The 25,662-nt window shown below is 36.9% G+C and overlaps 1 long non-coding RNA gene across 1 annotated transcript in view; it reads left to right on the forward strand.

The window, feature by feature from the left end:
* The window catches only part of LOC139687942 (uncharacterized), a 559,283-nt gene that overhangs the window by 399,765 nt on the left and 133,856 nt on the right, over nt 1-25,662 (forward strand). Inside the window, exon 5 of the long non-coding RNA XR_011700705.1 lies at nt 5,746-5,814. This is a non-coding gene — a long non-coding RNA (uncharacterized lncRNA). The remainder of the gene's footprint in view (nt 1-5,745; nt 5,815-25,662) is intronic.

Raw genomic sequence — 25,662 nt, forward strand, 5'->3', positions numbered from 1 at the left:
TTTCTGTGTTTTTGTCTGTGTCCACTAGTGCTAACCTTTATACATATTATATATATATATACATATACATATATAAATAATTTATATAAAAATATATAAAATATTTATATATTAATTCATAATATATTTGTATATTCTCTTGGTTGTACACCTCTTCAATAAACGTTTATCAATCAGTCGACGTAATTCTCATCGTTTTCTGCAAAATGTTGATACGATTTGACCATATGTTAACGTTTTCTTTTTTCTTTGCATATGTACATATTTATTGTCAATATTCAGTAATTTTCCATGCAATACTTTCTCTATCGTCGTTATGTGTATAAATACTTCATTCTAGTTCTTACCTTCAGTAGTAAATGCATGTGTTAATCAGGTGTAGTTCTCCCCATGCCACATGTCTGACCTTCATATATCACACTTCCATTTAATAAATTCGTTTTTGTAGGAGCTCCATCTATTAAAAAAACATGAGTTTGCATATTATCTTTTCTACATTGAAACTTGAATAAATAATAATTTCCAGGCTTCATTTATGACACAATTCACAATAATATGTGGAAACTTCATCATAAAAAGCCACCTAAATGACCGAGATTTGAACTCGGGTCACCCAATTCATGATCAGATTATAACCAAGCTGAATAAGGTAATGTAATTAATTTGTCCACCCGACTAGTGTTCACGAGTTTGGAGTTGCAATTGCTCTCAATCCCAAAATTTTGCATGCTCGATTCCCACGCGTACAAGTATTATCGTAAAATGATTGAGCGGGAATTCGTGCAGGGCTCGATTTGCATCGGAACTGTTATTTCATTGAATTTTGCACACAGGGGTTCTCTTGCACTTGTTCATGAGATATTTGTAATGAATAATTAATATTCGTAGGGCGGCATGTCAATTGCTTGGTCCAATATGTTTGTGATAAAGGAAGGGAGCAAAAAGTCGGATGACCTCGTTACATGCATGCCACGTGCGATTTCCACCGACTTTGAAATAGTTGCCATGGGGAAGGGCAAACCAGGCCAGCGGTTGCGGTTTCCTTTATTTTATTCCCTCTTTCACCCAGTTCCTCGAATCACGCACCGGTGTTGCGGCAGAAGTGCAATGGGTGTAATCGGATTCACCGGCTGCCTCATTCATTACGCGTACAAGCATACATATCGTGATTTCTACCTGTTAGATCAAAGTGATCTTTCCGTTGGCGGTTCTTTTTCAGCGACTCTGTTGCGTTAAACATTATTTTTCCGGTATTTTCCGCTGCTGTTTGTGAACTTTCGTTCGTTCGTTTCCCAATCCCCTGCTACTCGAATAGACTGGTCATCGTAACAGAATCTTCTCCGTGTTTCTCCCAGCACGTGCTCACTTGAGAAATACTTAACGCGGTGCGTTTAAGTTGAAAGATCACCCAGTTTTATTTAGAACTTTGGAAAGAATAGAATGATATATTAGGTTGAGCTTAAAATACGCCATCACTCTTTATGAGTACAACATAGATGGCTCACTAGAAAGTATGCAGAGTTCGCATAACTTTCGCTAGAAATAGGAGGAGATTTAAATACTTAAAACGGTGTCGTTTATTGTACCAAAACAGCTTGTAATCATTTATTTTTTCCACTTTTATGGCTTGACATCCGTCAAAATTCATCTTCAATTGAGAAATACGGAATGATGATATTATGGGCGTTAAAAACATGGGTTCGTAGGTGCGGCACTTAAAAAAGACGGAACGTCATGTGACTACAAACCCAAGAACCCATCAATAATTTTGCAATGGTTTAAAGAACCCGATTTTAGAAGAATTCTTGGCGGTCATGGAATCATGACAAGACATCATCACATTCAAAACGTCTGCCAGGAGATTATCTTGAGAAGTAACATAAGTTTCAACTTTTAAGAGCAAGTCTAAAAAAATAGAATATTCTCTAGAATTCAGCATCTAGTATTTAATACAATGATTAAGAATTGTGAATCTGGTGAATATGAAAGCAAAAATTAAACAAAGGATTTACAGATCAACTGCTGAGATCAAAAGAACGAATGAAACAAACTCTCCTTAAAGAATCTTCTTCCTATTCGAGAGTGTATTTATTCAATATTTAATCAAGCCGATATCTATCAAAACACTTTCTTTCAGGAGGGAAACTGATGATTATTAATGCGCCAAACCACATTTTCTATTAAATCTGATCCATTAAAAAAGAATGTAAGTTAGTTTGACCCTCTTTGGTCATGCAATGTTATCGCCTTTTAAACGGAAAAATACCAACAAGATTTCCAGCGTTAGGCTTTAGATATAACCTGTTGTATTATTGCTCATCTAACGTATTAACAAGTTGCTACATTTGAAGTTAATCTTCAAAATTATGTACATCCCGGCGAATTGCAAAACAACTCAACTGTCTTAAAGTTCGTGTTACGAGACGCTACGACCTTAGATTTTTCTTTGAGGTTGAAGTGTGTACTTCCTTGTCATGTGTCTCGCTTACTTTTCGTCGTCTTACACTCATGCCGCCTACTGATTAGGAGATATCGGACTCTCTTCAGCAAATAACTGATCTGAAACAGGATTAGCAATGACAGGCTTGTTCATAATATTGGTATTTATCATCGATTGCCAAGAAAATACCAATTTTTTGAATCCCCAATTTAAGAATCCTTATTGGCGATATTTGACATTTCAACTGCATTAGTCTCCAATTAAATTTTATTATTTTTTTCTCAATTTTGGTACATAAGTATTTCTCTTCTCATATTTTACAAATGAACTTTGTAGCCACCAGAAATTAAGTAGAGAATCAGAGGGATATTTATGAGTGCCATCTATTAATCGTAATGCGGACGTCTATTTCCATAACCAAGTACACCATCTTCACTTAATTGGTTGCCTTCGTGTAGATGATATTTGAAATTTCTGCCACATTTCAGCGATTCCTTTAAGAATCGAATGTATTTACTCAGCGTGTTCTTACGCAAGGATGCTTTCAGGTGTGATCGCAGAAATTCTTCCATATGCCTGACCAGGATCTGCATCTTTGCATTCCCACACCCACTTATCCCATGCACACTCCACTCTCCCTTAAAACTCTCTACCACCCCTACCCCTCCCTGAAAACTTGGGCCGTCCCCTCTTCTCCTTCGGGCCCGTTTTCATCATGCACACATCCTTGGAAAACCGTCTCGTTTATTTTGTGCCGATCCCACCCAAAGACCTACTCTCTACCCACCCATCCTCTCCCAGTGTGTACCCTTGAAATACGCCCCGTCTTCGCCGTGCTCGGCCCTCATCTTCACGGCCTAATCCTGGAAAAAACCGCTCTCCCTTACTCCCCCGAAGGAACTCCTTCACAACCTTTGGCTTTCTGCCTTTTCTTCGCTTCCTCTCCCGCCCTGACCCTTCCCTAAAAGCCTAATCCCTCTCCCATCCTCAAATATTCAGCTAATTTTCTTACGGATTGCTTCCTCCTTCCCCTATTAACCTGCCTCTTGGGGAGGAAAGAGGTTCTCTTTTTCTCTTACACCCTCCATCCATTCCACCTCACGGTAGAATTTATTTTCATTAAGCTTTCGGCTGTATTTCAAAGTTTAAGAGAAAGAGAGGGGGAGAGAGAGAGATGAGGCGAGAGAGATTCTGGATGGAAAAATATTACGAGTAGGGTGGGGGAGACACTTTAAATAAATCTCGAGTGCTAATAGAGCATGAGGATCAGGAAGAGAGAGCCTTTTTCAAGGGTAAAGGGTTGCTGGCGAGGGTTTTTTTTGTCACGGGTGGTTGGGCCAACAGGTTGACGAGTGGCTGCTTTGCAGCTGGGGATGGCCGATGCACTGAGAGCAGAGGGTTAGTGGCGAAGGAGAACGATGTGAATGAGGAAAGTCCGCCACGCCGACCCCTCCCCCTTTCTCTCTAGAGTGGGTTTATAGAGTCTCTCGAAAAATAGGCTTTTGACCTTATCCGGAAGGAAAAATAAAAAGGTTGTTTTTTTCTCATATCATGGGCTGTAGAAATATGTTGGTTGATCGGAATTCAATGAAACTTTAAGAAGGAAGACGATTTTTAAGGTTCCGTTCTTTTGCAAAAATTCAATTCTGGTGTCTGGAAAAAAAACTTACGCAGATGTGCATATATGCTATGGAGAAACATCTCCTTATACTCTAAAAATCGTGTAGCAATTTTCTTCACAACAATTTTTCTCAACAACTACATTTTACATGAACTACTTGAAAGTATTTTAATACACTGAGTGTTGTTGTAATAAAAGTAATGATAGGTGAAAAAATGTAAGCGTAATTTTTACAAATTTATAAGTATTATTAATTGGAATGTGGTTAACTTTTTGGCAGGAAAGGTAATTGTTCTAAGGCTTTGTTTCTTTTGAAAAAAAAATCCTCTCCTGCTATCCTGAATAAAATGGACAAGGATATATCTTACGGTATCAGTTCCAAGGCGGCCAAACTATATTTTAGCTACAAGAACCAAGGTTTCAATTTTCTACCTCGTAACCCTTCATTTTGTCAAGTTTCCATTTTTACCTAATGGAAAATGATATAATGCGTCGAATGTAGCTGTAAAAAAAACAATACTTGAACATTTGTTTTTTTTAATATTTAGAAGGTGTTTTAATCGAACGGCGTTATATTTCTGTTTGAAAACAAGTTTGGTTTGAGTTTAGATACCTGGTGACCATTAACTGAGCTTAACTCTTTCCTCCCTTGATATACTCTAAGTAAACTTATTTCTTTTACTCTGATGATCCTTGGACGGCCAAATTTAAGTAAGACTGAATATATAATCACATGATGTAACTATCATAATGTCTCCCATAATATCCTTTGCCTGCATAGATGTGTTGGCAGTAAGAATAGCTGTGTGTGAATGGTCTATCTACCCACGACTCAAAGCTTAGCTTAGTTTATGTCGTCGAAATAATCTAAAAAGGTATTCAGCTTTTATTAGAGAAGGAATACAGTACAAATTTTACTATAAAAGCTGTATAAAGCTTTTTTCTAATGCCATATTATGACTCTTTACCGAAATTGAAGGCCTTATACATATTAATACCATGTCAAAATCTGCTATTTTTAATGAATGTAAAATTGGTATCGAACAAATTTTGTTTGATTGATTGTTTCTTAATTAAAATGTAATTGTGAAGAAGTATCGATTATCCCCTTGTTCATCAAAATGCCTATTCATCGAAAGACTTCAAAAATATGCGTTCTTCTCTCTTCAAATTCCTAAGTTGATATTGAATTTGAGTTTCACGCATCGGCTTGTAGTTAACGACCAACTCATAATTGATGTATCCTCTTTAGATGATCTAGCTGTAAGGTAAAGAATCTCATTGATCTTCAAGGCACATATTTTTGTCAGAAGGCTGTATTGTGAGAAAAATGCCGAAAAAATGTAAATCTAATGGTGTCCAATGTACAGGTATAACTTTCACTGAGAGAGGAAAGGAGAGATGATGGCGGTGCTAAGCATACTATTAAATTTGATGCATCAAGATTATTTAATTAAATTTGTTTAACATCGCTATCTTTGTGAGTGGTAATGAGCTCTTTGATGTTCACCAAAGGATGAATGATTTTGCATTTAAATGTGAGCGCGGTTATTTCAGAATATGTCCCGGGAATGGAAACTTATTTTTGCTTAAGACGATTCAAGCACAGGAACCTAGAGAAACCGCGAGACTATGTCGTCATATTTCCGCAGGAAATTCTGATATCCTTCTTTTCCGTTTCCAGATTGCCAAGAAATAATATCGCCCTTTGCTCGCGCCATCGTCTTCTGGGTTGGATTACACCGTGCTTAAGGTGAGTCGCCGTCTCTATACCATTGATCAAAGATGAGGTACAAACGGATATTTTCGTAAAATATTTTAAACACCAAATAGTATTTTGTTATATTCAGTTACAGTAAATTTCCATAGAGCAGAATAATTAATTTGTGACGAAATTTCATCAGTATGGAGTAGTTTGGTATTTAATTTTTTTATTCAATTATCGATTGGAAAAATGGTTTGTGATTATGACTTATATTATAATATATTATTATTTTATCATTATTATTTATTCTTCTTTAAAAAATGTATATTAAATATTCCAGTTTAGTGAATGAAAGCACATGTCTTAGCGAAACCATGTTTTTTTAGAACGGCTAATATTACTTAAGTTATATATGTGAACTGGAAATATGATCCCTTTTAAGTTTGATACTAACATTTGAGCCTAGTTATTGTATCAATTAAAATACTTAACTCTTCATTTAAAGACTCTCTATGGAAATTTTCCTGTGGAGATAGTGAATTACAAAGAAAGTTGAGTGGATGGTGCACATATAGCCTACTTTTGGCAGAAGTACTCATAAGGCAAGTTTTGCCCTTTGGGATCTGGGACGCCAGCAAAATCTTTGACGTATTTAAGCACCCCATGAATTCAAGCTTGGAAGTGAGCAGCCTTCACTAATAAAGGGTATTTCAATTTGGTAGATTAAGTGTGGTAGAGTCTTTCATGTTGAGTTAATAGGCGCGTCAAAATGATGTTAATAGCTAAGACTCCGTCAGCGTGGGCATTTAATTTGAATCCCCCACACTCCGGTGGGTGCAGTCTCCAGAAAATTAACCTCTCTTAACTTTACCCCTTCCTTTACAATAGTTAAAATAGTTTTCATATAAGTCCTTTCACGAGGATGGAACAGTTTTCTTAACATGGCATTGCCACGTAAAATTGTCGGAAAGGAAAAACGCGAAGAAGATTGTGAAGAGACTGAGAAGAGGGAGGCGGAATGGAGACGAAGGAGGAGGAGCGTTGTTCTACTTCTCGACCAATAAGAGCAAAATAATGCCCCCCCCCAACAATTTCCCGTCGTTCCCACGAATAGCTTGTGTTAATTACTTGTACAACTTGCCCTCGGCGCCCAACAATTTATTGGAAGAGCCGAGACCTCAAAGAAAAGTCCACCGTCTCCGGAAATGAAGCCCCAGTCCTTGACCTAATAACATCAACCCCATGCCCTGCCAGCTTTAATTATGTCGCGAGGCATCGAGGGGTTTCAATAGGACAGACACTACTTTCCGACTAGTGAAATGGATGATTGTGTATGTAAAGAAAATCTTGTAAATGAAAAAAGCAGACGAAAACGAGGACCATGTCCCACAAGATCCAATTATTGTGACTTCTGTCTGCTATGGCTTATTTGAAATCGTATCAGCTGCGGATGTGGATTTTTCATGGGAAAAACTAATGATTATTCTGTCTCTAAAGGCAGCTGGACTATATTCTAATGCCTTTTTCATTGTTTGCATTGGTCTCTGTTGGTAACTTTGATGGAAAATGTCTCTAGCACGTACTTTCTTGACACTATAAATTTGTTGTCATTAATACGAAGTTATCCATCATCTAATTACTTTCGTTAAACTCTCCTCTCGACTCTTCGATCTGCTAATGATTTCATGTTCACATGTGTCTTTGTTTTCATAGCACATGTAAAATACGAGTAGTTTAACTCTCGTATTTTACAGCTGTCTGCAGTCAGCATTATAGCTGGAAAACATCATGTGTTTCTCCAAATGATTTTACACAGCATATCATAGCATGTTTTATACGTACATTCTTTGTAGATCTTCTTCATTTTATTGGTCTGTCCGTTTAATTACAGTTTTCTCCTACTGCACGGCATGTTTATTCTGTCTACTCGTCTTCTGCTATCACCGTTAATTGTTTTCATTAGCAGAGCAGTTACGGTATTACCCATTTTTTCGTGTGATTAGTAGTTTTAATTTGAATTTTCTAATTTTTTCCCGCTTCACAACTTTTTTGTAAGGTCTAAAACCAGATATGTCTTGCAGGGACTTGAGCAGTCTTTGTCTTGTAGGGACTTGAGGACCTCTGCTCACCACACTTGCTCTCTTCATCACTGAAGATCATACTCAACCAATAAAAAACTACTCTTATATTTCAATTTTGTATTTCATTCAATTTGTTATTTTGTCAAGGCAAAAACGATTTAATATTTAATTATATAACAGTTTAATGCTATTTTTTATAACGAAACACAGCTGTAAAAGTCGAAATAAAACGCTGACAATTTCTTTTCTAATGAAATTGAAATCGATTTATGTGTAGCTCAGCATCGCCATGAGTATTAGCTCCTCGATATCTTACGTAATGATCTATTGTTTATATCATGCTGGGGGATGTGGTGGTCCAGAGGGTAGAGCGCTGGGCTACTGACCGGAGGACCATGGTTTCATTCCGGTTGATGTCTCCTTCCACCCTCAGCTTTATTCAAGCTGTATGATTTTTCGGGTACCAGATAATTCCTGGGAGACAATAAGTAGCAAAAGGAAAGGAACTGCTCCCGCTACCTTGATGCGTGAATTTAACACACCATTAAGCTGAGTACTGAATGAACTATACCCTCATATCAAATCAAACTGCCGTTTTTAATTGTGCTTGATTACAATGTTACTCGAAATATTACTATGAGTGGCCAAACGTATAAGTAGCAAAGTGCACACCTGCAACTTATGTGACACTGTGTGTATATACACGCATACTGAAATCAACCAATCACGAGATTGAACTATTTTTGATGATAAAATTTTCTCTCAGTATTCATAAGGATTTTCTTTTTTGGTTAAGGTCCGACGTCCGACGCTGCTTAGGGACGCCTGCCCGCAATATTGTCAGGGCGACTTACACTGGTTTACGCTCCCTGGTGTTGGTTTTTCACATAATTAAAATTCAATGACGATTTGATCTGCAAATTTTATGCAGATCATATTGCATGGTTAGAAAGTGCCTTCAGTTTTTTTGGCATAAAATAAAATCGTTTGGTCAAAATAAACCGAAAAAAATACTTTTATTATTATTTATCCATAAAACAAAATCAAATTCTCCGTACTTTGATTGGTCCATTTCAGGAAATGGATCAATCAAAGTACGGAGAGTGCTCAGTATGAAAATGTTATTTTCGGCTGTCTTTCGATACAGAATATTTCCTGCAATGGCCTGAGAGGATGTGCGTAAAAAAATTTAGCATTTTAAAAATTGTTGAAGCGATAGCATAAAAGGTCTCTTCCAATGCAGTATGACTGAATTGATTGCAAAAAATGTATAGCCAGAATCGATACATTCACTCAAAAATCTTCGAAGTAACACCCTTGTGTGTCCACACACCGCTGCCAGCGGATTTTCCACGCCTCGTACGAATTCTGGAAGGCAGTACCCGGAACGCTGCTAAGTTTCCTCACCACGGCCTGTTGTAACGCTTCCACCGAGCCGTGGTCACATCCTTACAGCACGGATTTGACGCCGGAGAAGAGGAAGAAGTCTGGTGGGGTATATTCTAAAAAATTTGAATCCTCATGCACATGCCCGAGAAGCTCTTGGCAGGTCCGCGTGCGAGTTTCCTTTGGTTCGTCCGACAGCACTCGCGGCACCAACTTCGTACGCACCTTTCTCATGGCCGTGTTATCGCTCAAAAGTCGATGCACATCCATTTCAGGGATGCCAAGATCCACAAAAGCCTCGTGAACACTTAATCTGTGATCCCTGTCCAGCAAAGCCTTCACTCTTACTATATTTGCGTCACTTTTTGAGGTCGGTGTCCTAAACGTGTGGGGTCTTCAACATCTTCTCCACCCTCCCAAAATAACACGTGCCACTCAAAAACACCCGATCTACCCATAGATGTTATTACCATGAGTGAGTCATGAGTCTCTTTCCGGGTTTTGTCCAGTTTCACACAAAATGTGATGGCAGAGCGCTATTCCAATAACAAGTTAATGACCGAGCGTAACAATGTCACGTTATAGAGGTTCCACAAACGAATGATTCGCACTCGGCAAAGCCATAGTCTTCAGACTTTCCTGAGCCTCACCTCCCTTGAACCCAGCCCGATAATTTTCCATCCGTCCGTCCATCTGGGAAAATTTAAGTCATATTATAATTGGATTAACTTAATAAATTTCTAGTTCTACTATTACAAGGAATCTTAATGTAACGAATTTCTCGGAGTGGCCATCAAAATGTTTGAACCAAATTAAATACGACACAAGATTGATGGTTAATCACGAAAAAATAATCTATTTTCATATATTCTGGACAAAAAAATTTCAATCTAAATATAATTTCTTTTATTATGAGATCTTGGTTTACATTATCGATAAGATGGTCATTTTTTCATCCGTTCATTCATTCACAGACAAGATAAATTGAAACCGATAAGCTGAAAGGGTAGGTGATAAATCGTCGCCATTTATTACTTTTCTTGTGCTAACACCCTTGGATCTATTTTCTTTCCCTTCGTCGTTTCCAATGGATCGATCAAGCCAGAGTCCACGGAAGAATTCTCAAGTATGTCGGGATGGGGTGCGGGAAAAGATGATATAATGGGAGGGTTGGGGGGTGGCGTGGGGAGACCGAGGCGAAAGATCGAGGGAATTGGAACTCGGTCAAAAGAAAGGGTAGAGAGTCGTATTTGGAACGACGGGGGACATGTGCGTCTGCGGATACTTCGTATCTCAGTGTAAAGGAAAGGGAAATAAAAAACGCAGCATTCCTACGCAGCGCTGCAGAACGTTGAGGGGGCGATAACGTTTATCAAGTAATAACTGTGCATTGGTTGCAATAGTGTGATTATATACAAGGTTTTATGATAAATACTCATGTGAGGAAAAATGAGACACTATTAGATAAAGAAACATCAGCCAAGTCTGTCTAGATACACTTATAGTATATACATACATATTTGACCTAGTGTCACTGCTTTGTCAACATCCACAAGATCACGGAAGGAAAAGTTAAGTGCTGTTGCAAATTTTGATCATGCTGATGCGATGATTGAGACATACTTACGAAAATTATGAATGCATTATTAGACCATCGTAGAAGTTTGAAAAAGTGTGTAAAGGGGTCTTATGGTCCTGAATAATAAGCGCGCTTTCGTATCTTCATAAGCAGAAATAAGGTGCATTAAAGACAAATTAATGTTTTGGAAATTTTTAAGTATTGAAAATAAAATCGCATTATTATATCCTGCCTTTTATTATATGCCGCTTTCATCAAAACAATCTTGTGAGTCTTATAGTGTTTATCAGTTATCACTGGCACATGCTTTACATATTCCGGCTGGATGAGTACATGTAATATGGAATGGTTCCGGAGTTCCCTCTCCGACCTCCGCTTCATCGTTTGCTATTACGTATCCAGCAGAAAAATTAAATATATCCACCAGAGTAGTCAAAAACTTCTAAAATATATTTAGAAGCGTTAAATTTTTCGATAGGAAATTGTTTCATCTTATCTGTATGTAATGAATGTATTTTTTTTTACTTTACGGCCATCTTTCAGCCTTTGAGTTAATATTTCAAATACGTTTGCCTAATTTTAATGCCATTTTTCGAAACTAGCCTAAGAAAATTGTGGAAATTATATTTTTCAACTTCATATGTTAACATTGAATACAAAAAGTTAATTTAGGTGCCTCACAAGTTTATTAAAATGTTTTCCTTTCAGGCTATAAAAAGTGTAATACACGATCAGTGTTTTCTGACACGAGATGAAGAGGTTAATGAGCCCTCTGGCTTTCTCGTTTCATAAGAAAACAATGTCCATGTTTTTTATCAATGGTTACAGCACCCGGCATCTTTTACATTCGATGTTTGGTCTTGGCTTAGTCATCACTGGACCACGTATTCATTTAACATTGCCACGGTTAATTCATAATTGAGAAATGGAAGTTCATATTTAATTTAGCTAAATCAGGGCATATAAAGTAAATGAAAATATACAATTTAGTTACAAATATCACTTTAAAGATATCGCAATGCTTATATCTCTCTTAGGCACACCTCGTTGAAAAGTCAACGAAGAATTATTTTTCAAGGCGTGTTTAATCGAATCGACGACGCTGTTGGAAATGCCTCAACTGTAACTTCAGCTTGGTCACCCGCTGGTGTACGCACAGTGGCAAAAGATTTCTTTGTATTCGTTTGAAAAGATCTTTTCTGGCGTTATGTTGTTACTTATGTCTCTCACTTATGCCGAAAAGTTCTGCCATTTTGAATGTTAAATTAATTGTTGACAGCTCTGAGAGATCTGAGTCGAACAGAGATATTTGATGTAGTTGTTATTTCCTGGGGTTTTTTATAGAAAAGTGGTTCATATGCCAGCGATAAAGAATACGAATCCATTCTCTAGGAGTAACAACAATGTTGGAGAAAAGAGAGGGGAGAGCGTACTAATTTTCTCGCGCCTTGAGCGCATTCAAATCTTCCCCAAACACTGCCGTCCGCTCTTCCCCTTCGAAAAAACGCCAGTCTATCCCTCCCAGTTTGCCCTCGACTACTCACCGACAACCTCCCCACGCAACCTATCCCACTTCCCGTCATCTTTCCCCTCGACTATCCCTATTCGGTAATACAAACACACGAACTCACATCCCCGACCTCACTTCCCCTATCTCTCTATCTCAATCACTCTCCCTTCTTTAAAACCCTGCCCTTCATCGTTCTGACCTACTCCTCCGACAGATCCTTTCCCCCTTCCGTCCTGCTGAATGGTGGCCACTTACACACAAGAACCCACTTCTCCTCTCCCTCCCATCGGGTAGCTATCCACCCTGCCATTCTCCCTCGCGCCTTTCTCCCACTCCATCCCTCTCACTTCCATCAATCGCATCGCCATCCCCTCATTGCCGTCCCTCCCACCGTCTCCCGCTCAGGTTATCCAGTTTCGCCCCGGGCCGGTGAAATATCACAAGAGGGTCGAAGAGAGGATGTGAGTGCGTACGCGAGTTTGCCATGGTAGTGGCGGAGGATGCCCCACGTCGGGCGCCACTCTAAGGGAGGAAGGGTTGGTGCTGGGCGGAGGAAGGATCGTCGGAGACAAGTGATCGGAGTGGAAGTAGACTAGGAAGCAGAAAGCGAGAATGAATGCGGAGGCGTCTCTTTTACCCTTCTGGCCGGGAGATGAGGATGTGGAGTGAAAAATATAGCAAACGCACTCTCTCTCTCACTCCGGTCCACTTCAGCATTCGACATCTCGCTACCGAAATGGATAGGGTATGAAAGAGGCATCTGGGATATTCCGTGAAGAAGGGAGATGTAAATTGGTGTTTTATCCTGTAAGGGTGCTACTTTACGAACTCTGTCACTTTCAAATGAAATTCTAGAAAAATACCAGGGCCAATGAGGGAAGTCACCTTTTCAATATGGCATCAAAGAGTCTAACAAAGTTAGCTAGGTTGTCCTTTAAATTGGAACAAATAGCGCAATTTGTTACGTGACGTCAATAGTATGAAGAGTAAAGTGGATTGAAATTATTCGCAAACTAAATTTATTGCATATTGATTCAGGAAACTTTGCTGCCTAAGGTATTAATACTTGTGAAATAAATGTATAGAAGGGATTCATATTTGTTTGATCTCACTATGCATTTAAAAATCTATTAGTTATTTAAATATAACCTTTTAATGTGCACACACACACATATATTAATATATGAGAAATTGGCCACTTTCCCTGATAATGTGTGAATGTCACACGCCGTTTGGCTTTAGTACTAGATGAACCCTACTTACAGCTTTCAAATCTTCGGGTTGATAACTGTGATATATATTTTGTATATATATATATATATATATATATATATATATATATATAAATGTATCTATACAATATATTTATGCATATACGTCATTCAAACCTAATTAGGCTGTAGTCATGGAATCAGTTAACATTGGCCAAAGTGTTGAGGTTTTAATGAATATGAATGAGAAACATACTCAAGACCGTAAGAGTAATGTTCTTGAATATTTTAAGAATGCATTTCACGTTTTTTTCAATGCTCTCGTTGAGAAGAAGTTTTTTTTAAGTTTCCCTCGGTGTACATCAGATTTTATTAGTTTTCCAAGTGTTTCATCACAGAATAATATTTAACATTGTGAGAGCCAATTTTTAAAGTAGAGAGATAAATGTAAATGGTCTCTAAATGTATATGAGTTCATATGAAGTATGAAATACCGCTCACGATGTTGCATTTCTTGCTTATGAATGGTTCTCATTAGCATTCATCTCATCTTTGGATTATCTTCTTAAATTAAAAGAAACATTTTCCAGCCGTACGGATTTGATATATTTCCTAACCTTTATTCCAGTTTAAGAATTTTATATTTATACCAAACAGTCTAGACAATACAATGCTTTTTTTTGCGCTGTCAATTTCAATTATTACGAAATGGAAACGTATTTTTATTCCTGATCTCCTCTGAGTCCCCTTACTTTCTTGTTACTTCAATGCGAGTTTAATTTCCCTGAGAGCCAAAAATACATATATTATAATTCACAATGAACAAAATCTAAAAAATTTATAAATAATGCCCCCGTCATATTTTATATATGTTTCTTTTACTTTTTGTATATTCTCGGCTTTGCAGTTGTAATTTAAATATTGTCCGTTGCCGTTAAAATATATTCAGATACTCTACAATAGTAACTTTATCTTAGACTTGCGGGAAAATGAGCACTTATAAGAAAGTTGCATTGCTATTTATAAATGGATGCATATGCATATATAACCATAAACACAGTAATCAACCCGTAGGTCGGTTTAGTAGGTGATGGTAGAGATCACCCAGTACTAAGCCCTATACGGCGTGTGAAATTCACACATCAGGGTAGGAGGGCCAGTTCCTTTCCCTGTGCCGGTTATGGTTTCCCAGGAAGACCTGATACCCGAAAAATCACTTTAGCTTGGGTGGAGCTGCAGGTACCCAGAGTGTCTCATCAAATTTCAAACTCTTTCCTTCGCTGAAGATAGTTTAAGCACTTATTATTAAATGCGCTTGGCAATTGAGAGTGATTTTTTTTCACATAAATAGTGTATTCCGATTGATAAATAGTTAGTATTGAATTATGGTTGTTGTTATTAAATTAAATGTTGTAATAACTGTTTCAATCACATTTCAATGCGTTTTTGTATAATTTATCAAATCATACGATAAATATTTAATCATAGAATTGATATTCTAAGTTAAAGTTATCCAATGTAAAAAATTACTCTAAGGAGGGCAACGCCTCGAGCCGTTGTTTTTGGGCAACACTTGGCGCCGTGTTGGTGTTTCGATTAAGGCCATTCACAATTTCATAAGTAGCTAAAAAATCTTAAGAGTATGTATATTCCATCATGACCGCTTTTCAAGAATTTCCCTCTCAAACTTATTAGGATTCATTTTTATCGATTTGCCTTATTCTAGATTGTTCTGCGTTCCCTTACGCTCCAAATTAAATTTTTTCTGGGCAACAGCCTTGTGAAAAATAAAATTTTACATGACTTTTACTAAAATATTTTGTCAAAGATATCAGTGTTACACATATCAATCCTTGTAAAATAGTGGTTGTGAGTTATATACAGGTAAAATTCAATTCCTTTCAATCCCACCAGAGTACATATATTACAGCTAGTGGCTTATTCGTCTCAAAAAATTAATGAAAACCGTTTATCCGCCCTCTGAATGTTTTAACAATATAACAAAAGAAATGAAAAAATAGTAAATGTGTGATTCAACATAAAATTATCTGTGGAATCACAAAGCTACTATTTTTTCATTTCCAATAAGAATCTATTCCATAAAGTTACGACGGGAACCATCAATAATATAACAAAACGTTGATTTTATAGGTCACTTAATTTTGTATGTAAATTGCAAAGGCAGAAAAAGTTAAATCGTATGCACGGTTTGAATATGAAACATATATTTTTGATTTTTCCACTCGTTATATGAATTTTTATTTATAATTTAGGAAAAATGCGTAGATCTTACGGAAATTGGAGACAAATATATTACTCGTAAATTTCATAATTATTTCATTAATATTTTGGCATTCATGCTTTCAGCCTATCGGCTATGTTTAGCGGAATAAAAAAATGTTTCCGAACAATTTTGATGAAATCTGGGAATATTGGATCGTTTTTACAGAATTGTTTTTATGCATTGAATGTAAGGGAATAAGGAAGGGAAAATACGTTGTTAATTACTCCCATTTTTCTTTTTAAAAATTTCGTAAAATATGCACGCTATTTGATATTGTACCATTATAATCTGTTGAATATTTATACGTACTATCGTATAACTACGATACTCGCACTATGATATATTGTATCATAACATTCTAACTGTTGTCTGTCTTTAAAATTGGGACACCACATTTATCGGAAAAATTAATCAGTGATTTCATTCGATAGTGAATGAATCAATCCCATTTCCCGTCACTCTCCCGAATCCTCTATTTGGCCGTGCGGTGAAATTCTGAAAATAAATTTGCGTAATGGTTTTTTTAGAAAAGATTGAAAAATCTAACGATTGACAACGCTAACCTGTCAATGACCAGCAGCCGCCATAGCCATCATGCTGAAAATAAGATAGCTGAAATTAATTTTTGACCATGTTGATTGGATCCCGTTCGTCGAATTCCCCAGCATGGGTTAAAGTTGTTCAATGCACATACAAGGTAAGGGAGCCGATGACAAATCCCATTCGCGTTAACAGATCATGACTTGGGTTGCTCTGAAAGTTAATCATAGTCAATGCCCCTGACACCTATGGTAGTCTATTGCTCTTACCCGACGGCCACCTGGGTGTTCGGAGGAATAGATTCATTACCGCTCACATCAAACGCTCACCATCCCACAATCCTGTCATGGTCTTGTCAAGGTTAATAGATACGCTGTCGATGGAATTGGCATATCCCCGCGAGAGTACACATTCGCCTCTGTATCAGTCAACTATGAGACATAACGCTTATTCCCTCGTTTTCTGCCGCCTCATCTCCCCTTTTCAATTTGCTCGCATCGGTGGTGTTCTTGTTAAGCGAGCGTTTGCCACTACTTTAATTCTGTCATCAATGGTGTATGGTCGGAAATGGTGATCGTTTTCAACCTTACACACCACTACGAAAATGCTGCAGACTGATCAAGATTCTAGGTATCTATCGGCATTGTAACAAGTGTAAAGAGTTTGAGGTCAAACTCTCGAAGAGAGTTTCTAATTGCTCGTTTACCCTCATTGAATTTAAAATGTTATTAATAATTATGAATTGTTTTTGAGGAGAATAGTTCCGTAACTTTGACACTCCATTTCAAATGTTACGTAACATGCTTTGGCTTTTTTTTTCAAATTGAATCAGTGTTCTGTAGCTAATCGTTGATTTGTTTATTTTTTTAAGCCATCTAAGGTACAAACTCTTGTTTTGCGACACACACCAATGCTTTAAAAAGTTATTCTGGTCTTGTAATAAATATTTCCTCGGTTTTCTCCACTACATTATTATTTTGGGTCACATAAGTCTGTTTAAGAATAATTTTGGACTAAAAAAAGACTTAGACGATGATATATATTTGATATTTTTTTGCTCTATTATTTCACGTTAATATATGTCAAAGGTTGCTTTCACAGGTTCTAGAACTTTCATTTCTACAGTCTCGTCACCAGATTATTTTTGTTCTCAATATTTAAAAAAGATTACTCCTTTGACTTTTAACTGTAACCTTATGTGTCCAATTTAGTTCCCATGCCCCGCATTTATTAAAAAATTCCGACTGCAAATGCTTCACCCATGGCAGAAAAATCCCATCTTTCCTCTAAATGAAACCGTTCCGTTTTACCCCGTGGGTAAAACGGAACTGCCTTGTGAATCTTTTTTTTTCGATCCTTATAATCTCATGATGTAAAAAATTAAACTCTTTCGCACGCAAGGATTGCTTACTCACTGATGTCGATATCCGTCAACCTTTCAAGTCCATACAAATCCAATATCCATCCACAAGGCGCATTCATCCTCTCCGACGCAACAACCGCACCTGCGTGCGTTTGTGTATATTACATCCGCCAAACTGTTGCAAAACTGAATCGCTCATTGGTTCACACCGCGTTGCCCACATTAAAAGCAATCTCCTTTGTTCACGGCGTTGTTGATTTTCATCCGCCTTTATTCGTCAGATGAAACCATCTCCCCCCGACAACGGTCTCGTCAATGGCCGTCCGGACTCCAAGCTTTGGATGGGTGTTATGGAGTTTTGAACGCCACGGTAACTGTCATCTCTACTCCCGCAAATGGACACGTTTGAAGGCTGAAGCGATCGGAATACTTATATATTCCTTTTCAATATTTCACGAACGAATATTAAATTTTTGCACCTCACCATCCAGGAGAAATTTGAAACAATCGCCTGATTAACCCCGTCCGGATTAGTTGGATGGGTAGTGCGCTCGTATGATATCTCTAAATAAGTGACTTCGAGGCCCGAGGGTTCAAGGGAATCAGTGCCATCAACTCTGATGGTTCTGCCGCTTGGCCACCTGATGGGAAGCTAGGAATGACTTATCAAGACCCAAAGGCCAAACGAACTGACAGATATTTCCCGAAATCAAAAAATAAATTGAATACGAAAGATGTATAACAAAATTAAAAACTCTATGCTCCGAACGCAATCCCTAATCGGAAATATAGCTGTTAAAAAGAACTGCAACAATCCTCTTACATCCTATGTTATTTTAATTTTAATTTTGAGAACGTCAAAATTCCAGTCTTTTCATTTTTTTATCACTCGCCATCACAAAGCACTCTGTTAATTGTCACGAAATTCAAGACTTTTTAACGTGTTTGTTGCTCCTAATAATCGAAAAACCCACCCTCTGATAAAAAGGTTTCATCCCAAAAAAAACCGCCGTGGTAGGATTTTTATCATTATACGAGGGTGGCGTGTTAACAAGGTGTAACCACTTTCGGATACTGAACGAAAGTCTCAGTGTTAAAATTCCGGGTGATATCTTCAAACAACCTCTTCAACCTAAACTTCAAGCGTTGGGATTCCCTGGTTGCTCTGTCTTCGTGGGAAACCAAATAACCGCACATGAAAGCTAACCTTCCCCTCCCCAACCCGAATTTCACACATCACATCTCTTGGACTGGTTCGGGGTGAGCTTCAGCCTTACCCATCAAAACCAACTTCAGAATTCATAACTCTCGTTTCCATCAGAACGTATCCTACGGAGATAAAAATATCAGTTTAATATGGAAATCATTCTTGTTCTCCACTGTTACTCAATTACTCAAATTGAAATCATGGTTTAGCTGACCTGTAAAGTTTGTCGCAAATACTTCAAGGGTCATTTATCCTGTGATGTAATTAAATTCTCTAACAGAATAGTTCATAGGAGAGTTCTATTACTTGTGTTCAATGTCACTTTATAAATTACTATATTTATGTAATTAATATACGATAGTAGTCAATAAATATTTATTTATATATGAATTTAGTCAATAAATAACTCGCAAATCTTAATAGAGGCAATAATAATCAAAGTGACTTGCTGAAATCCATTTCACTTTCACTCGTACGCATATTCCCCCTGTACATTCAAACACTTACCCCACCATTTTACAAGTCCTTGATAGCAGAAGGCGAAGAAATCCTTTGTTTGCGGTCGCAGCCAACGAGTATCCTCTAGAGGTACGGCATCATCATTTTCAAAACGTCGCCCGCACAAATGATTTCTTACGGGCCCGAACAGATAAAAATCATTGGGATCTAAAGTCGGGACTGTATGGTGGATGTTCCAAGCGCCCCCATTTAAATGTTCATTCCAACTCCTACGCTAGTCTGGCTAACGTTTTTGAGACTTATTTATTGACTGATACTCGTAGTTACTTTGACTACAAGCAATGTGCAACTATCCAATGCACCTTTCTACAACTAAAGCTTCTTTCATTACATCTCCGTCGTGGTATATATGCCTTGAAGCTGCGTACTTAGCTTTTGCTTTCCCGTTTCTATAGATTTTCGCTCAGTGGAATTCTAGAATTTTTTAGGTAGCTCTCCACTCTTCTCTTTGTTCCTCCATAGCTTGCCGTCGTCGATTATCTCTGCTTGAGGCGTTCCATTCCTGGCCTTCCTGCTTATTTCTCCCCCACCCATTCCTCCCGCCATGAATGCCTTCCAAGGGATGTATAGTCCAGAGTAGAGTACTGATTGTTTATCCATGCCCATGGTATCCTAATTTTTCGATTTTTCTTTTATTTATTACTCAGTCAATTTTAACTAACATGGAAACACGGGGAAAAGGTTATCTTCACTTTTATGATTTCTTTACTTCTTCAGTAATACAGCTGCTACCAAATGTTTTAATGCCGTCAAGCAATCTTTTACGTCATTGAATTATGCTCCCATTTTTTTAAAGATAACATTCTATTTCCTTTAAAAAATTCTAAAATTGCTTCCCCAATTCTTCGAAAGCGCAGTAGACTAACTATTTATGAGCATTATTTTCTGAGGGAAAATTATCATAGCTATGCCTATATACAATGCATGCGTGTAGATTGAGGCTTTATTGTTCGAATTTAATTTTTTCGATTTGAAAGGTCATTAGCAATTTTCCAGTTGCATAAATGTATCGATTCATGCAAATATTTTGCTCTAAAACTTCCCTTAAGTGCGTTTTTAAAACTTTTATGCTAGTTTTTTAACAGTGCCTGTGTGTAATCAAGATACATTGTACACCCTATGGAGAAATAATTATTTTAAATGTTCGGTTTCTAGTTTTTTATGATAGTTTTTATTCCTTTCCAATGTATGCCCGCAGTCATTTGTTTTTTTACTGTTTATGCTCAATTTGCATTGCCTCAGCACATTGATCTCTTTGAGTTTTGTTGGAATCTGCTAGAATCATCCGTATCGTCCTATATCATGTCGTAGATTGTATTTCCTTTATTTATGACTTTTTTCAAAACTTCATGAAATTTTACTTCCTTAACTGAACAATTAAACAAAAAATGAGAGAGAGACCTTGGGTCACACAATTCTATGCCTTTGTTTCAACTTCAGTTCCATTAATGTTCATCATTGTCATTTGGTTTCGTGTCAGCTTTAAAATCATTTTTCTTTCTTATTACTCTATGCTTATATTATGCGTGTGTAGTCTTCAGTAGCAGCTTGCAATTGACCATATCAAGATGTCATCTAAAATGGAACCACAAGTACGAGTTCCTTTTCCACTTTTTAATATAAATTCATCTTCCCCAACATTCTCTTCCACTTTTGTCTTTTTCATTGCAAAAATGAATAATTTTAAGGCGTGTGATAGTAGACAAATTGTCCTCTAGTTACTATATGGATTCCATTTTATTGCATATTTTGCAGTTATGGATTTAAAATTGATCTGATGTTTTCCTTTTGTATTTTTTAAATACTTCAAATAATTTCCGTCTGTCTTAATCCCCTCCCTTCCTTCCATAAGTCGTTCAATAGTTAAACTGGTGGCTTATCGATACCTATAATATTGCCTGAATATATATTTTGGAATCAGTTTTTTAATTCCCTCTGAGCATTCATTGGCCTAATTTTTTATCTCCGCTTTCATCTTCTTTCTCAATACATTCGATTTCTTCTCTAATACCCTTCCCAAGGTATTTTACCTCTATGATCTCCTCCTAAATACCAGAGGCCTCTTCCTAATTTATAAACTTATTTCTTTTACTGCCTTTGAGTATTGCTGGTTTAACTTCATATTAATATCGGAGACACCATATTTTTTAATTTGCTCTCTCCAGTAAGTTAGCATTTCAATCAATGCTTTCGAAATCCACTGATATGCATCACTTTAATCAACTTTCAAAGTATTTTTTTCCATTGACCTTTGAAAATCTTTATTTAAAATAACCAGAAACTTTAAAATAACAAATATTAAAGTTTACCGATGTAATCTCAAAATGGGCCAAATCTGCCACCCGAGGCTTGCCTATTGCGTACAAATACGCCATGTATTATAGTTAGCATACACAAGTCAATCACTCGAATATGATTACTGTATAAGTATTTGGAACGAATTATAACTGAAATTAAAGAGAATATATTCTAAAATAATTGTGTTTTTTCAGACTTCATAGTCATTTATTTTACCAATGTGACTGATTACAGCAATATTTTTTGTACTATTTAAAAGACATTTCTTTTGCTAATGTATTATCTAAAAATTATTTTTCTTTTTCTACATATTATAAGTATCTGATTATCCCGGATTTCGACGCGTCTTCCAGGATTTGTGACTATTAGTAATTGATGTTGAGAGGCTTATGGTGGTTGACCTCCTGTAACCCGCATTACGCCTATGTACCATCACTTTCAATCAAGTTGACTTACAAGATGCGGGCTAGTGAAATGCGGTTTATCACACTTCTCTCCTACTCCAACCAACTATCGTGTAGATGCTCTGATTTTTCTACTTTGAAAAATAACTTGACCTCACGAATTTAACTATCTATAAAGACGGCTCGGGCAAAATTAAAAAGGAGAGATTAATTATATAACACCATTCGATCAACGAATGTGGAAACCTTGTGAAAGCTTAGCCACATTAAATCAAAGGATATGCAAGATCTCGACGATTAATCAGAATTGAAGTCTCGAATGTGCTCAAAGCGAAAGCACTAAGGACGGAGGGTATTCATTGAGAACATTCTGTCCTTGAAAAACGTCACAAATACTTCCGCCGAATGAAGCGTCGCATCAAAAACGCCGTAATATTCCCCAGGCATGCATTGAGCTATCATGTCTTTCCTACGTAGGTTTAGCGATGAATGAATAAATTTTACTGTTGAGTAGCAACGTGCAAAGCTGAGAACGGTGGGCGGAAATAGGAAATGAAATTTCCATTGATTTAAGCGTGCTTTCATTTTGAAATAAAAGCCATTTACATGCGAACGTGGGATGACAAACTCTCCAGATATTTTAAGAATCGCCTCAGTCTACATCCATTTATATTCAAATGGACATGATATTGCCATGTTTCCATGCTTTACCTTCACGCCTTACATTTCATCGTGAGGAATGTCCAAATATAGAGTACGGTACGCATATGGAACTGATCTCTCTCTACGGCACTTTCTTTCCTGTCTTACTATTCTATCATGTTTATTTAGTTTCTGTATTACTGTTCCGCTGGCATAGTTATATTGGCATGTTTTTTGGTTCCTGATACTGTAAAGAGAACTTTTAAGGAGTAAATTTGAGCACGTATATTTTTTGATATACTTTTTTTCACTTGCTCTTAAAGCACTCCTTTTATTGAAACTCCGGATATTACCAATAACCTTCATACTTATTGTGTGATCATTTTTTCTATTTCCATCACAAAATACTAATGGTACCTCAGATCCCACACGTCATCTAATCCAATTTGATAACTAATTTGGGTTTGAATTTACCCTTTTGTTTTTCGATTGCCATGCAAAAGATATGCCTCGGAAATCCTTCAAATTCTGATGGAAGGATACGCTCAAGCTGTAACTTGCGCGTTTAAATCTGTGGTAGAGATTTAAATCATGCTTAATGTAGACTAGCATACTACTCACATACTTCATTTAACCAAATGGTGATAAAACATAACTTAGTTTTATGCCATGATTTTTCTCAAATCTGTAAACTGAATTATTCCTAAACCTATTTCACTAATTTCCATCGTTTTAGAGCATTCTTAAATTTCTGAATTACTCCAAATTAAGTCAACTTTCAGTACTTTTCTCCATTTACTCGGTCATATCCTCCTTGATCTCAATGGATTAAAATACATCCTCAAAATAAGGAAATTTTATCGTTTAAAAAGACACCTTATTTCTGAAAACACATCTTTCATAGCGATTCACATTATATTTATGACTTTAGGAGTATTCAGTTACAGTTTACATTTTTCTATATTTCCATTGGTGTTTGATTTTCTAAATTTAAAATTGCCTACCTTTATGAAGACTAACGAGGCCTCAAACAAATAAAAAATTTACAGGAACAATTACAAAATTACACCCCGTCGGGTTAAAATGGAGTGCTTTGTAGGCTTTATAAGCTTTGAATAGAGTGAAAAGGCTTGACTAGAGCTTAGGGGCGAACCAAGGAGGCATTCATCACACTTTTTTATTATTTAATCCTGTCAGTTCTGACTTTTATTATATTGGTTTATTATGAAGACAAAAAATAGCTGCGGGTAGAATATTTATAATTTAACTAGGGCGTACTACCCCGTGTAAAATGGCATCTTTCACAAACAGATACTTATAACTTTGATCAGATTTTCCATAAAGGATAAGCTCATAAGTCAAGGGAAGGCAACTACCTTGACCAACGTCAAAGCATAAAAAAATATTTTTTATGTTAGCATCCAATTATAAATCTAGTAATAATTTTAATAGCTATCACTAGTATGAATTCAGTGCCTACTTTGCACTAAAGCCCAAATCATATAGATACCATAAGGCAGTAAATAACATGTCAAGAAGGTGACTTATATGCGAAATGTCCAAGATCAAACGGGTATTATTACGCATGTATCAAATGATTTTTGCAAACGGCTTAAGTCCGATAAGCTTAAAAAAAAGCACCCATTTCATAATTCTTTGTTGAATAAATAATAGTTCAGGTGCAGAAAATGCATTTCGGAGGACCTTGGCATCGTCAATCGAACAGCTCTAAAAGTTAGGTTAGTTCTTAAAACTCAACATATCGTTAATATATATATATATTATTGAATTCTTATTTATGAATAAATAAGTAATTTGATTGAAAATATATGATAAAACTAATCTCAACGAAATCAATTTCGGGGATGTAGTATTAATTTATTATTATTTAGGTATTGCATTAATCTCTTCACTTTAAGCAATGATTTTCTTGACATAATTTCAAGAAACCTAAATGTTTAAGGTATGTAGTAAACGAATTCGGCTAACATATTCAATTTCAAATGAAACACGTATGACTTATTGATGATAAGATTCTGTAGGGCGATTGACTAAATTTACATGCTTATTCGAAATATGTGTCAATATTTCCATGTGATTAATAAAATGAATTGTTAACCATGCGTTGAGCTGTCGGGCATGCCATCCATGTTCACCAATTATACTAGCTTTTGGAAATGTCTAGGCTATAAAGACAAGGAAAGTTTTACCTTGTCTTTTTCCACAAACCAATTGGCTTCATTCTTTGAAACAGACAGACCTTTGCGTTGCATCCGGGAATAAATTCGCATATTTCTCAAGCGTTTTACGTATTTGCCATATTTCGGAGAGTCTCCTCTAGAAGAGGGGAAAAAGCGTGGAATTCTGAACCAGTCCTTTTCCGGAATCATCTCCAAATGCTGGTCGAGTCAATCGATTTAAATTGGTCAGCTGTTCAGCTCAACAGTGAACAGCTTCCATTATTTACAAGAGGTATTTTCAAAGGAACGTGACATGTGTTGCGATCTTTCATGGAGGCGGAATAATTGGCACCGGTGCATGGAGGTGGTTTCGAATGCTCGAGTGCGGGAGAGATAGCGGAGGACATAGTTGCGCCCTCGCGCCCACACGGGTCGGAAGTATCGCGGTGAGAGCGCCAGTGCTCACGAGGAGCTTCACTTCCTCCGCACTGCAAAGCCTTCTTGAGAAGCCTCCCTTATGCTTCGAGTTCTCCTTCTGATTACCTTTGCGAAAGATAGAGACAGCAGGTGTTCCGATGTTCATCTTCCTCTCTTATCCCTCTTTGCGTGGCATACTTTTAACACCTCAAACATCTCTGTTAAGTAGGAGCATTTGTGAGGTGTGGGATAACCATTCATCGTCAAAGACCGTC

This window comes from Hetaerina americana, unplaced genomic scaffold (assembly GCF_022747635.1).
Source record: "Hetaerina americana unplaced genomic scaffold, ioHetAmer1.1.p SCAF_2, whole genome shotgun sequence".
NCBI lineage: Eukaryota > Metazoa > Arthropoda > Insecta > Odonata > Calopterygidae > Hetaerina > Hetaerina americana.